The sequence below is a fragment of the Callithrix jacchus genome, chromosome 10 (assembly GCF_049354715.1).
Source record: "Callithrix jacchus isolate 240 chromosome 10, calJac240_pri, whole genome shotgun sequence".
Taxonomy (NCBI): domain Eukaryota; kingdom Metazoa; phylum Chordata; class Mammalia; order Primates; family Cebidae; genus Callithrix; species Callithrix jacchus.
Window position 1 is genome coordinate 60,411,083 of NC_133511.1, and position 12,092 is coordinate 60,423,174.

At 39.3% G+C, this 12,092-nt stretch overlaps 1 protein-coding gene across 4 annotated transcripts in view; it reads left to right on the forward strand.

Moving 5' to 3' along the window:
* Positions 1-12,092, forward strand: part of TENM4 (teneurin transmembrane protein 4) — a 3,204,727-nt gene that overhangs the window by 1,681,983 nt on the left and 1,510,652 nt on the right. For all 4 annotated transcript variants that reach the window (XM_078340117.1, XM_078340116.1, XM_078340121.1 and 1 more), the window contains one exon: positions 6,904-6,978. The gene's annotated coding sequence lies outside the window, so the exon portion shown is untranslated. The remainder of the gene's footprint in view (positions 1-6,903; positions 6,979-12,092) is intronic.

The window sequence follows — 12,092 nt, forward strand, 5'->3', positions numbered from 1 at the left end:
GAGAGCTCAGCCTTTTAGAGAGTGCGTGCTGTCTACTGTAGCTGTCCTGTTGCTCCTGAGTGTTTTCTTCTCCAAGGTAAATGATGTATGTAGGGACCCCTTCAACAGCATGCCAAGTCTTCCTCTTTTCTGCTCACCCTACTCTAATCAGGCCCCAGTTTGTCTGTGTTCTACAAGACAATGCTTATGATTTAACATGTAACTTTCTTTTTTCTTTGAAAGTACTGAATAATAGCAGCTCACAGTTTTAAGTCTTCTAAGTGCTAAGGACAGCTTAAACTCATCACATTTCTTACCTCATCTCATCCTCATAATATTTCTGTGAGATAAATGTTGTCATTATCATCTCCATTTTACAGACGAGGAAACTGAGTCTCAGAAGGGTTTTGTAATGTTTTCAAAGTTACATAGGTAGGTAAGATTAGAGCTGGGATTTGCACCCAGGCAGGATGGCTCCAGCAGTGATACTCTTAACCAACGTATTGTAAAGCCTCACAGAGCAACCTAGGGCTCTGAGAGCAGGAAACTCACCTTGGACTCTCATTCCAAATGTGACTTACCATTGTTTGCTCTTATATATTTTTATCTTCCCCAAATCTCCAATACTCTGTTTTTTATGACTTGTCCTATCTTCCTCAAGAATACTAAATCAGGCCAGGCACAGTGGCTTACACATGTACTTTGGGAGGCCAAGGTGGATGGATCGCCTAAGTTCAGACGTTGGACACCACCCTGGGCAACATGGTGAATCTTCGTCTCTACTAAAATACAAAAGATTAGCCAGGTGTGGTGGCATGGGTCTGTAGTCCCAGCTACTTGGGAGGCTAAGGCGTGAGAATCACTTGAGTCTAGGAGGTGGAGGTTTCAGTGAGTCAATATTACACTACTGCACTCCAACTTCGGCTACAGAGTAAGACTCTATCTCCAAAAAAAAATGCTAACATGAGCAAATTGCCTTTTTGAGCCTGTTTTTCCATTTCCTATCTGTAGAATGGGCATAAAAGTGTATACACTGCTGTTATGATTAATGTAGTGATTCAACTAAAGCATCTAAATTAGAATTTATATATTTGAATAATCATAAATTTTTATTTCCTTCCCTCACTACATTAAGAGAGAATGATAGAGCAGAATAATTAGTTTGTACTATAACATTTTATAAACCATACAAAGGAAATGGATATAGTGTGGTGGAAGTCTGGGTGGCAAGGTAAGGGCTTTGCAGACTGAGAGGTATTTTATCTGGATGTTGAAGAATGAATAGGAGTTATTCAGACAATGGGGGTAGGGGGTGGGCAGAGAGGAGGAAGAAGGTCTAGACACAATAAATGGGGAATAGTAATAGAAAAAGTGTGAAGAATACAAATATTGGCTTGTTTATCCATCTTGTTCGTCGGTTACTCTTAGAAAAATTAAACCTCCCATCACTTCCCTTTTCTGCTAATTTTTGTGTAATATACCAGCAACATTAAGAAAGCAAGAAAACTGAAACAAATACCTCTGCAAAACACCATCCTAATGCATCAAGTGCTTTCCTTTTTCTTTATTGTTTTCTTAATTATTTATACAAAATTCCATCAAACTGTTTTTATTAACCAGTTACTATTATTAAAAGTTTCATTAGTTTCTTTTTTAATGTTTACTGCTACTCATTTCACTTCAATAACTAGTACTTTTACTATTGTGTTTATATTTTTTTAATTTAAAAGATACAAGGATAAACTCATGAGAGATAGTTTACAGTTACATAGCTTTTACATATGTAGACTTTGAATAAAATAACTGGATTTGAATCACAGAACTGTCAGTATTGTCTTTGTTACCGTACATAATTTATTTGAACTCTGTCCAAATTTTGTTTTTTGCATTTTTTTCCTGCAAAATGGAGATTAACAATAATTGCTTCATGTTTATTATCATGAAAACTAAATAAAATACATATAAAACAGTGAGCCTAGTGCCAAGATACTAACGTTGGTTATCATTATTAATGTTCATTAACCTATCAACTTTTATATAATATAAATAACTATACGTAATAAAATTTATCCTTAGCCAGGATTTTTCTTTCTCATTGAGGAACAAAAATACTAGTTTCTTTCTTTACTCTAGCCTTTTTATGTTTATCTTTCACTAAGTATCTTACACAATCACTGTGCTATAAAATTGTTTCCATTAATTTGTTTAATTTGCTGAATGCCCACTTTGTCTTGAACACTGGCCTAGGCACTTAGGAAGCTTATGGTTCCTAACCATAAGCTAAACAGACAGATAAGCATAGGATGACAATGCAATATGATAATGACTACCAACAAGGGCTACACAAGGCTCTGTAGGACTCAGAACCCAAATGCCTCCCTGTGGTTCAGTAGATCATCAATATTTTGGCCCCAGACCACTTCTTAAACCACTTCCACTGAGCTCCACCCTAACTCCATCTCCCCTTTCTTGTTTTTCCCTAAACAAGCTTTCTTTTAGTTCCCATGCTCCTGTTGTGTCTCGAGCTCTGGCACACACTCCTCTTGCTGCCAGGAACCCCTCCCCCATTCTCACATACTGCCTTCTTCTCATCCTTCATCTTAACTTAAATGTCATTTCCTCAGAGAGCTCCCATGCCATCCACTGGCCTGTTGCCCTCAATTTTCTCCACTCTGTCACCCTCATTTTATTTCTTCTCAGGATACTTCAAGTATGTACTTGTATATTGCCCTCTTTAAGCTGTAAGCTTCATGAAAGCAGATGAGGACACTGAGACACAGAGATGAAAGCAGAGACCATGATTTGCATTCATCACTGTTCATACAACTCTTGATACAGCTTCATAAAATACATATGCAATAGGTGAATGTCAAGGAAGGTCATAGATGGGTTAATCCAAATAGATGAGGAAGAGTTCACCAAGGAGACAAGGAGAAATGAATGGTTTAAGTATCACAAGTTTGAATGCAAGCACACACATTTGAGAGACATTCATATTTGGGTTCAAATCCAAGCCTTGCTACTTACCAGCTACATGTACTTGGGAGGATCATCTTGATTTTATGGTCCACATCATCTTTATTTGGGTAATAGAGGTAATAGCACCTAATTGTGCAGTTGTTGTGAGGAGTAGACCTAAGATGTCCAGGTATGTAGAATATAAAAATAAACAGTCTCATTATCTGTTTATTCAGATGTGATCAGGAGAATCAGAAACTAAGTACACTGAAAACATTTCAGCACAGTTGCTCCTCACGTCTCAGTCTGAGAGTGAGAGACAGTAGCCTGACCCGAAACACTGAGCTGCTGTGAGGACAACTGAACTGTTGCAAAGTCTTTGGAAGTACAAAGTGCCTACAGCAAGTTTTGAAGGTCAAATGCTTACAGTTTGTCTTTCACAGTATCCAGAGGATGTAAAAATAATGGTCTACATGCAGTATGGTTTTTATATGCTATACATATAGTAGCTCATTTAGTCCTAGCAACTGCACTGTGTGTTATTTCCTTGATTCTACAGATGAGTACACAGACACAGAGAGGTTAAGAAACTTGGTCAACATCACAGAGCTAGTCAATGACAGAACTGACTGTTCAGGTTGCCCTGAGCAGCACTTCACATGCACTCTCTACTGCCTGTGTGTAGCAGAAAGCCCTGTTGAATGGGAATATGACATATATAGGTTCAAATACTTCCTCCAGTGCTTACTAGTTGTGTGATCTTGGGCAAGGTTTTTAATCTTTCTGAGCCTCTGCTTCCTCATTAGAAAGATAGAAAATATTTTTCATCACCCACCTATGAGTGAGAATATGCGGTGTTTCATTTTCTGTTCTTGTGTCAGTTTGCTGAGGATGACGTTCTCCAGATTCATCCATGTCCCTACAAAAGACACAAACTCATCATTTCTGATTGCTGCATAATATTCCATGGTGTATATGTGCCACATTTTTCCAATGCAGTCTATTATCAATGGGTATTTTGGTTGATTCCAGGTCTTTGCTATTGTAAACAGTGCTGCAATGAACATTCGTGTACATGTGTCCTTATAGTAGAACGATTTATAGTCTTTTGGATATATAAAGGCCAAATGTGGGTGAAGGGGAGAAGGAAAGAAAAGCACACTGCCATCTGTGTTCCTACGCAACTGTCTTACATGCTCTGCTCATGTGCCCCAAAACCTAAAATCCAATAAAAAATTTAAAAAAAAAAAAAGAAAGATAGAAAATAATGACATCTACTTTGAAGGGGGTTGTGACATTTAAATGAGCTATCATATGTAAGGTGCCAAGCTTGTAGCTGCTGTTCAGTAGAAGGGGGCTAATGTGACTACTAACAGCAGTACTAAAATGTACTTGTTGGTCTTGACATGGTTGAGATTTTACAAGCCTTGATGGCTTTTAATTGAGAAATATGCACCCATGACAGGTAATCAATATGCTCATTTGGCAGCCAGGTTCCAGATGAAATAGAGCTAAACGATGATGCAATTAGAATATACAAACAAATCCCCTGCAGAAGCCAAATAGACTTGACTGCCTTCTCCATCCTAATCATGTTGCTGTGTTTGAAATGCATCTGGAAGTCGTTTTTCTCGGTGAATTTGGACCCAACTCAATAAACAGAGCTTATTTTCCTCGTTTGCTGTTTGCTTTATCTGCTTTCTCCTTGGAGCTCAGTTTTCCTCCAACCAAGGTGGGACAGCACGTCAGCCGGACTCCCTAATGTGTGAAGGACGTTGCAAGCCTCACTGACAAACAATGTCCCTTGAAATTCACTTTGTCATTTTTTTTTCTCATTGTCAGACTGAATGACAAAAGCTGGCAATTTTAATGGGGAAACAGTTCAGGAGGCAGGTTCTCAACAATCCCTGAGCAGTCCTTTTAAAAAAATCCTTCTCTTCTTCTTCATTGGAGTCTGTGAATTATGAAGTGACAAGGCTGTCTTGTGGTTCTCTTTCATATACACTAACCTTCTTCAAGTGTTTCTTCCAGTACTTACAATTGCAGCTTATTAACTTTAAATTGCAGCATGATTGCCATATGCCAGTCAAGATAATAAATCATGAACTTTGCCAAATTTTAGTTGTTCCTAGTTCAAATCCTAGATCTTTTACTTGTTAGTTCTATGACTTGAGCAAATAATGTTAGTCCTAGTGCCTCAGTTTCCTCATGTATCAAAAGAGGGTAATTATAGTGCTTGACATTTGGTTCAGTAGGAGGACTAAATGAGATATATGTAAGGCTCTGATATTGGCTGGCACAAAATGAGCTTATGACACATGAAAGTTATTCTCACCCTAAATTTTGAGTCAGATTTCAAAAACAAGAGTAATTCATGTACATAAAGGTCAATAACTTTATGTACAATACTTTCTGGTAGGCTTGGGATACGGCAAAGAATATGGGCTTTGAAGATACAGAAACTTGTAGGATATGAATTTTGACTCTGCCACTTCTGAGTGACCTTGGATGAATTACTCAATGTCCTTGAACTTCAGTTTCCCCATTTGTAAGCTCTTTAAAGAATGTATATAAATATAATTATCTCTTCATGGAAATTTGAAATTTTACCTTTAGCTAAAGCAAGGAAATTGCTGTTAGAGTCCACAACTCTCATACATGCATGAAGATCTCAACACCAGCATGATCTAAACTGCTTCCAAAGTAGCCAGTCAGAGGACAAGTGAGCTAGGAAGGGGCTTTCAGCATCAATTTGTCTAATGCATTCATTTCACAGAGAAAAAAAAAGGTCAAAAGAATTCACTGGGTCATCTAAGACAACAAAGCTAGAAAAAAATCTCCACTCCAAAGAAGAACCCAGTTATACTGAAATGACCAATATTTTGTCCTGGTCTGTCAAAGCAAAGCAAAACAAAAAAATAAGTAAAATAGTAAATTCAAATTTAAAATAAACATTGAAGGAAAGGAAGGGGAAATAAAGGAAGGAGGGAGGGAGGAAAAAGAGAAAGAAGGGAAGGAAGATCTAACGGAGTGTGTGAGATCATCTGGAGCACATGCTTGTCCCGTGATGTAGAGTACAGTGAGGCCAGCAGGGTGGATGCTGAGGAGAATAGGCCAGGAGATGAGGCTGCAAAGACACAAATCCCAGCTCCATCTCCCAGGCACTGTGCGATCTGAACAAAGAAAGCTAACTTCTTCATCCCTCAGTTTCCTAATATCACCTTCTCTGTATGGTTGTTGCAAGGACTAAAGAAACAACTGGCATGCATGGATTAGCACGTAGGCAAGTAGTAGTTCTTGGGGTAGCACATAGGAAATACACAGTACATTTAGCTGTTCTTATTAGTAAATGTGAATTTGATGATCATTTCTTTCTTCCACTTTTAAAATAGTTGTTTTGAAGTCATTATGATATTTTACATTTTCTCAAACAGCATGGAGCTAACACTGTGATAAGGTATTGAAAGTATTAGCAAAAGAAGAAAAGGGTTTTGGGGAGGGGTACTGGAAAGGAACCAACCCTGTACCTACTATGTATGGGATATTGTGTGGGAAGCTTTGTACATCGTCTCCTACTTAGTTCTTGTCACAGGGCTATGGAGTAAGTATTAGTGCTCTTATTTTACTGATGGGAAAAATGAAATTCTGAACAACTAGATAATTTGGCCAAGGCATTTTTGATACAAGAGCCTTTTTCTCTCTTTTCCAGAAGACAGTACCTGACCAGCATGAGTGGTTTGGATATGAGTCTAATTCTAAAACCACCAGCCTATATTCTTAGAAATCTTTAAAATAAAGATCAGAAAAACAAAGTCTATTACTGATTATCTTGTCTTTTAAGTAAACAGTGAAGAGCCCTCATTCATTTTCCCACACCCTTCTTCCCTTCTGTAAACTGTGAATCACCAGATTTAAAAGCAGACAATCTTAGAATTTACATATTTTTCTGTGTTTTCTTGTTTTCAGGATAGACAGTATTGCTGCTCCCAAGATAGCTTGAGTAACGTTCTTCTTGAATATTGATGGGCACGTCTAATTAAGGTAAAAAGTTTACGTATGCATGCATACACATACACGTAATATAATTTTCTTATACTTTTTTTTATATGGTCAACTGTTGTGATTTGCAGCAACATGTTGATGTGCAAGGTAGGAGGGGAAGAGCAATAACTGAGAAATTAGTGTCCTTTTGTCTTTTATCTTAAGAAAAATTCTGTGAATTCGAAAGCAGCATTCTCAACAGATCTCTGCTTCGTCAAAGTTGGTAGAGGTGACCAGCATTAAACATACTGATTGCTTTGGCTTAAGTGGATTGGTTTTTTTCTTTATGAAGCACTTTCTTAATATAAGGCAGCAAGTATTGCTGTTTCTCCACTTTTTCTGAAGCTTTCCTTTGTAAAAAAAAAAAAAAAAAAAAAATCAGATAACATAAAAATGTTCTTTTGACCAAAAAAAAAATAAGTTAATGGAGAACATTTTCTCATTTTACAACTTTTTTTCTCCAGTTCTTGAGCCTTTGAGACTGGTTGTTATTTGGCCTCCCACATGCACCTGCCAATGACCAAATCAATAAAAAAGTAGCGAATGATGTTAATGGAAAGAGAAATAGCTGATCACACTTAGGTCATGATATATAGTTTTAATTTGAATACTTTGTTCTGGTTTTCTGTTGCATTTATATGCAGCAATCTAGTCATATTTTCTGTTCATAAAAATTATACCTAGTTCAGAGATTGGGATTAACTGTGTCATTTTTAGTAGAACTTTGCAACGATCGTGGTGTTCTAAGGAGCAGCACAATTTCCAGGTGTTCTGCCACCTGGATGATGTGTACAACCACAAGTAAGGGTCATAATTTCCATTTGTGATTCCAACATGTGGATAAAGTATTTATTGTTGTTGATTGTATTTCTTAGAAGTGCTTTATTAACAGTTCTCACATGTAAGAAGGCACTTGCTCAAGTTTACCAGATAGTTTAGGCTTGCAACACAATAACCTTTAAATAATTTAAACCTGATTAGGCACGTGGTAAACTCAAGTTAATATAAGTTTGATAAATTAGCCAGAATGCTCAGGAAGTTGCTCTCTCTTCTAGGGAAACTGTCTTCAGTAAAAGGGCTTATGGATGACCTGGTCTTCCTCTTACAAAACCAGGAGGCTAAAACCACTTCATGACCACTTGACTAGGTCTAGAAAAGGAAGTGAAAAGTTGGTATAAAAAATATATTCAGGCCGGGCGCGGTGGCTCACGCCTGTAATCCCAGCACTTTGGGAGGCTGAGGCGGGTGGATCACGAGGTGAAGAGATCGAGACCATCCTGGTCAACATGGTGAAACCCCATCTCTACTAAAAATACAAAAACTTAGCTGGGAATGGTGGCACATGCCTGTAATCACAGCTACTAGGGAGGCTGAGGCAGGAGAATTGCCTGAACCCAGGAGGCGGAGGTTGCGGTGAGCCGAGATCGCACCATTGCACTCCAGCCTGGGTAACAAGAGCGAAACTCCGTCTCAATATATATATTGAGCACTTACTGTGTGCTTTAGGAATAAGATAAGCTGAGGCAGAGAGCCTCAGAGCTCATCTCTCAAATCAGAAAAGCCAGTTTATGGAACAAGAGATTCAATATGTGAATCATAGTGAGAAGCCTCCAAGGTAAGATAATGGACTTGGGTAAGAGTTTTCCATCACAGAGATCTGGATGGCAAAATACACATCTGAATTCTGGGATCTAGTTTGCCTAGAAGGAAAAGGCAGAAATCAGGTTTTATGAGGCTAGACAGAGAGAGAGAAATTTCATCTGGGTAGCCAAACCATGGAGCTCCAAGCCAAAGTCCTTTAGAGTGGTCCAGGTTTCAAGCAACACAGAGACCAAATAAAAACTCTATTAAGGAAAGACCTTCAGTTGCCTCTTGGGTCCTACATATGTGGTCAGTGTGTGTCACAAAGGCTTAAATTTGTAGCATTGGGACAGAGAGCACTAGGAAGTTAATGCTTAGGAATTTCAGGCAATGGCCTTTTGCAAATGTGGAACTTATCAGAGTTCTGAGCGAGTGAGGTTGTTTTCCATAGAACCTTTTTTTAAAAAAATTTTCTACATTGAACTAGCTGTTGGTTGTGTGTCTATAAATCACTCCTAACAGACACACTTTAGGGTAGTTTCTAAACAGTTCACACAGGAACTGAGCTGCATCTCTTTCCCTCTTTCCTGACCAATAAAATTAGAGAATTCATCTGCTACAAGCTTAGGCCAGCCCTGCACCCTGATGCCAACAAATGCAAGCCAGGATTCAATCACCTCTCAGCTGGCACCAGGTGTCCACAACCTTCAGTTGCATTTTCGGCCTTGTCTATTTACAGCGTTGGCTGAGGTGACCCTTCATCACCCTGATAAAACAGAAGCCCTCGCAGATCTTACTTTCTGGACCTGCTCCCAAGAGACCTTCAAGCTCATGAAATGCTCATGCAGAATTTTGCAACTCTTGCCCTATAAGAAAAGGCTTTTGGTTTGCAGCCTTCAAGCAAAACTCTAAAATAAGACTATGGAAATAAAGTCAATTTACCACTCTCTCCCTACCAAGCACCACTTTTGTAAATAAGGAACAAAATAGCCCTTTCCCCCCATCTCCCACACCAGCTCTTCCTCCCCTCCTCCTGGCCCCTGCAGCTCTCTAGCAGCCAATCTCTTTACCCCAGAATTGTCAGGAAAGCACTGGCTGACAGGTCATATTATTGCTTTTGATCCCATTGGTCATGTTGTGTAACATCTTAACTCCTAACCTAATGCGATAGATGCAGCTTGACAGGGCATAGCAAGGATGTAGTCTAGCTTCCCTGGAGCTGGGTTTAAGACTCCTCTGCTGGGGACCTGCGTGCCATTCAAAGCATTTTAGGGCATATTTCTTGATCAAAATATGTGTAAGGGCAGCAGACTGCCCCTACCTATAGTGTTAGGCTCCAGGAAGTTTCTGTGGTCATTCAATTCTTGTCTTCTTATTTGATGACGGTTAAGGACCCTAAGTCAGTATAAGAAAAGAAAGTATAAACTATATAAAATAAGGTAAGTCCCTAGAGGGTGGAGGTTGCAGTGACTGCCAGAAAGCATTTTCAATGCATTTTCATATTCAGTAAAAATGGTATGCCCAGTCAAGAGAATGCCAATGACATTGTATACATCTCCAATTTAAAATAAGAGGGTTGAACAAGTCAGTTTCATTTACCATCCCTTGCCCAGGAGAAACTTTCAGCTTACATATTTGTTTTACGTTGTTGCAACAAGCATATCCTAGGAGAAATAGAATTCCCATCCACAGCATTGTGCTGTGTGTTCTATGCTAGGTTCTGCAGACAGAAAAATAAAAGAGATTTGTTTTTGTTTATATTTTGTTGATGTTCTCTTTTCTCATCTAGACTGAACTCTTTGAGGTCAAGAACCAAAGACTTCATTATATGCATTATGTACATAATGGTAATCAAGAGCAGAAGGCAGATTGGAGAGAAAGGATCTTGGAGTCAGGAGTCAGGAAACCAGCAGAAAGCTTCTGCAACATTCCAAATGAGAGGAGGAGGGAGCAGCACACTCAATAAGGGCTGTGGTGACCAAAATGTGGAGAAAGGGGCAGAGAGAGGACACATCTGAGTTAAGAACACAAGGAAAGTATAGAGAAGGGGACAGCCAAGAAAGTCAGAAAAATTAGGATTCTAAGAAAATAGCTTGAATTTTCCAAATTAAGGTGATTGTATTTCTCCCCCCTGCTCAACCAATTTTCAAGGATTTTTAGTCCCTAGTAATTCATTTTAGCGCCTTTTCGACCATCTGTAGTGGTCAAATGCCTGGACACATTAAGAAACAAGCTACTGGTGAAATGGATATTTTAAGAGATTGTCTTATTTCTTTACTTTCCTCTTTGTCCCAAAGTGCCTTGGAAGTTAGAAGGGAAATGTGAGTCATACACTGCCTAGATGGGAAGGCTGGAGGTGCTGAAGCTGTTACCAGATGATAGGAAATCAGGTTGTAAGCCCTATCTGTTTTCCAGTGTCTCCATGATGTGACATTAGGAGGTGATGGCTGCAGTTACTGGAGACATTCGTTCCAATGATGTTCATAAATATACTTTGTTAGGCAGTTATGTCGAATCGACCTCCCTTCTCTTGCCCTCTCTAAGAGTAGGCTGCCTTTAGCTGTTTGATTTCTCTCCCTGAGATAGGACTGTGCTGACAGAGAATCTGGAACTCAGGTGTGAGATGGGAATGTGAAATCTAACTGCAGTATGTGCACAGGAGGAAAAGGCAAGCTGGGGGTTGAAGGACACAGGGAGAACCCTAACTCTATGTGGGAACATTTGCATTTGAGCTGAATGACGAGCTGGCTGAGGTGGGAAGGTAGCCATTCCAGGCTGGTAGGTGATGGACAAATTGGCAAGTCTCTTTTCCTTCTGGGTTGGGGCCTTATTTTTTAGATAGGTAGAGATGGTGGGTTTATTCTCCTGGGGTTCGTGAAGAGCTTTGGAGAAGAGGACACATAAGTAGGTTAAATGCTCCTGACTGTGTGACAACTCTCTGCCCTTCAGTTTCTCTGTCAGATGAGCATTCGGCTACTCACCTTGCAAAGTTATTATAAGATAAAATGAAACAGCATGAGTCCAGCTTTAGGTATCAACCTAGGGCATGGCTCTCAAGGATGCCAGCTTCCTTCCACACTCCTGTTCCCTCCTCCATGGAGACTGGGTGCATGAGAGATAGCAGTTTTCTAGCAATACAAACAGGTTCAGTAATGAAACCTACCTTAGTGCATGAAAACATACTCTGGTAGGTACACGACTTCTAAGTAATCTTGTTAAAATTTAGAGTCTTATTTAGTAGGTCTTGAGTAGGACCTGAGATTCTGCATTTTTAACTTGCTCTTAGGTGATTTGGATGTTGCTTATCCATGTAAGTAAGAACCAGTGGGGGATGGAGCTGGCACGAGGACATGTCCTTGTAAGGGAGGCTAGACAGTTAAAGGAGCAGTGTCCAGGATTATGTACAGATGAGTCAGTTGTGGGGTGGACAGATTCCTGTGGCAAAGGAAATTCCATTCCATTTTTGAGGCAAGATTGTGGATGATACTTATCTTGAAACTACCTCAAAGCAGAAAGCTCTGAGTAATTATTCC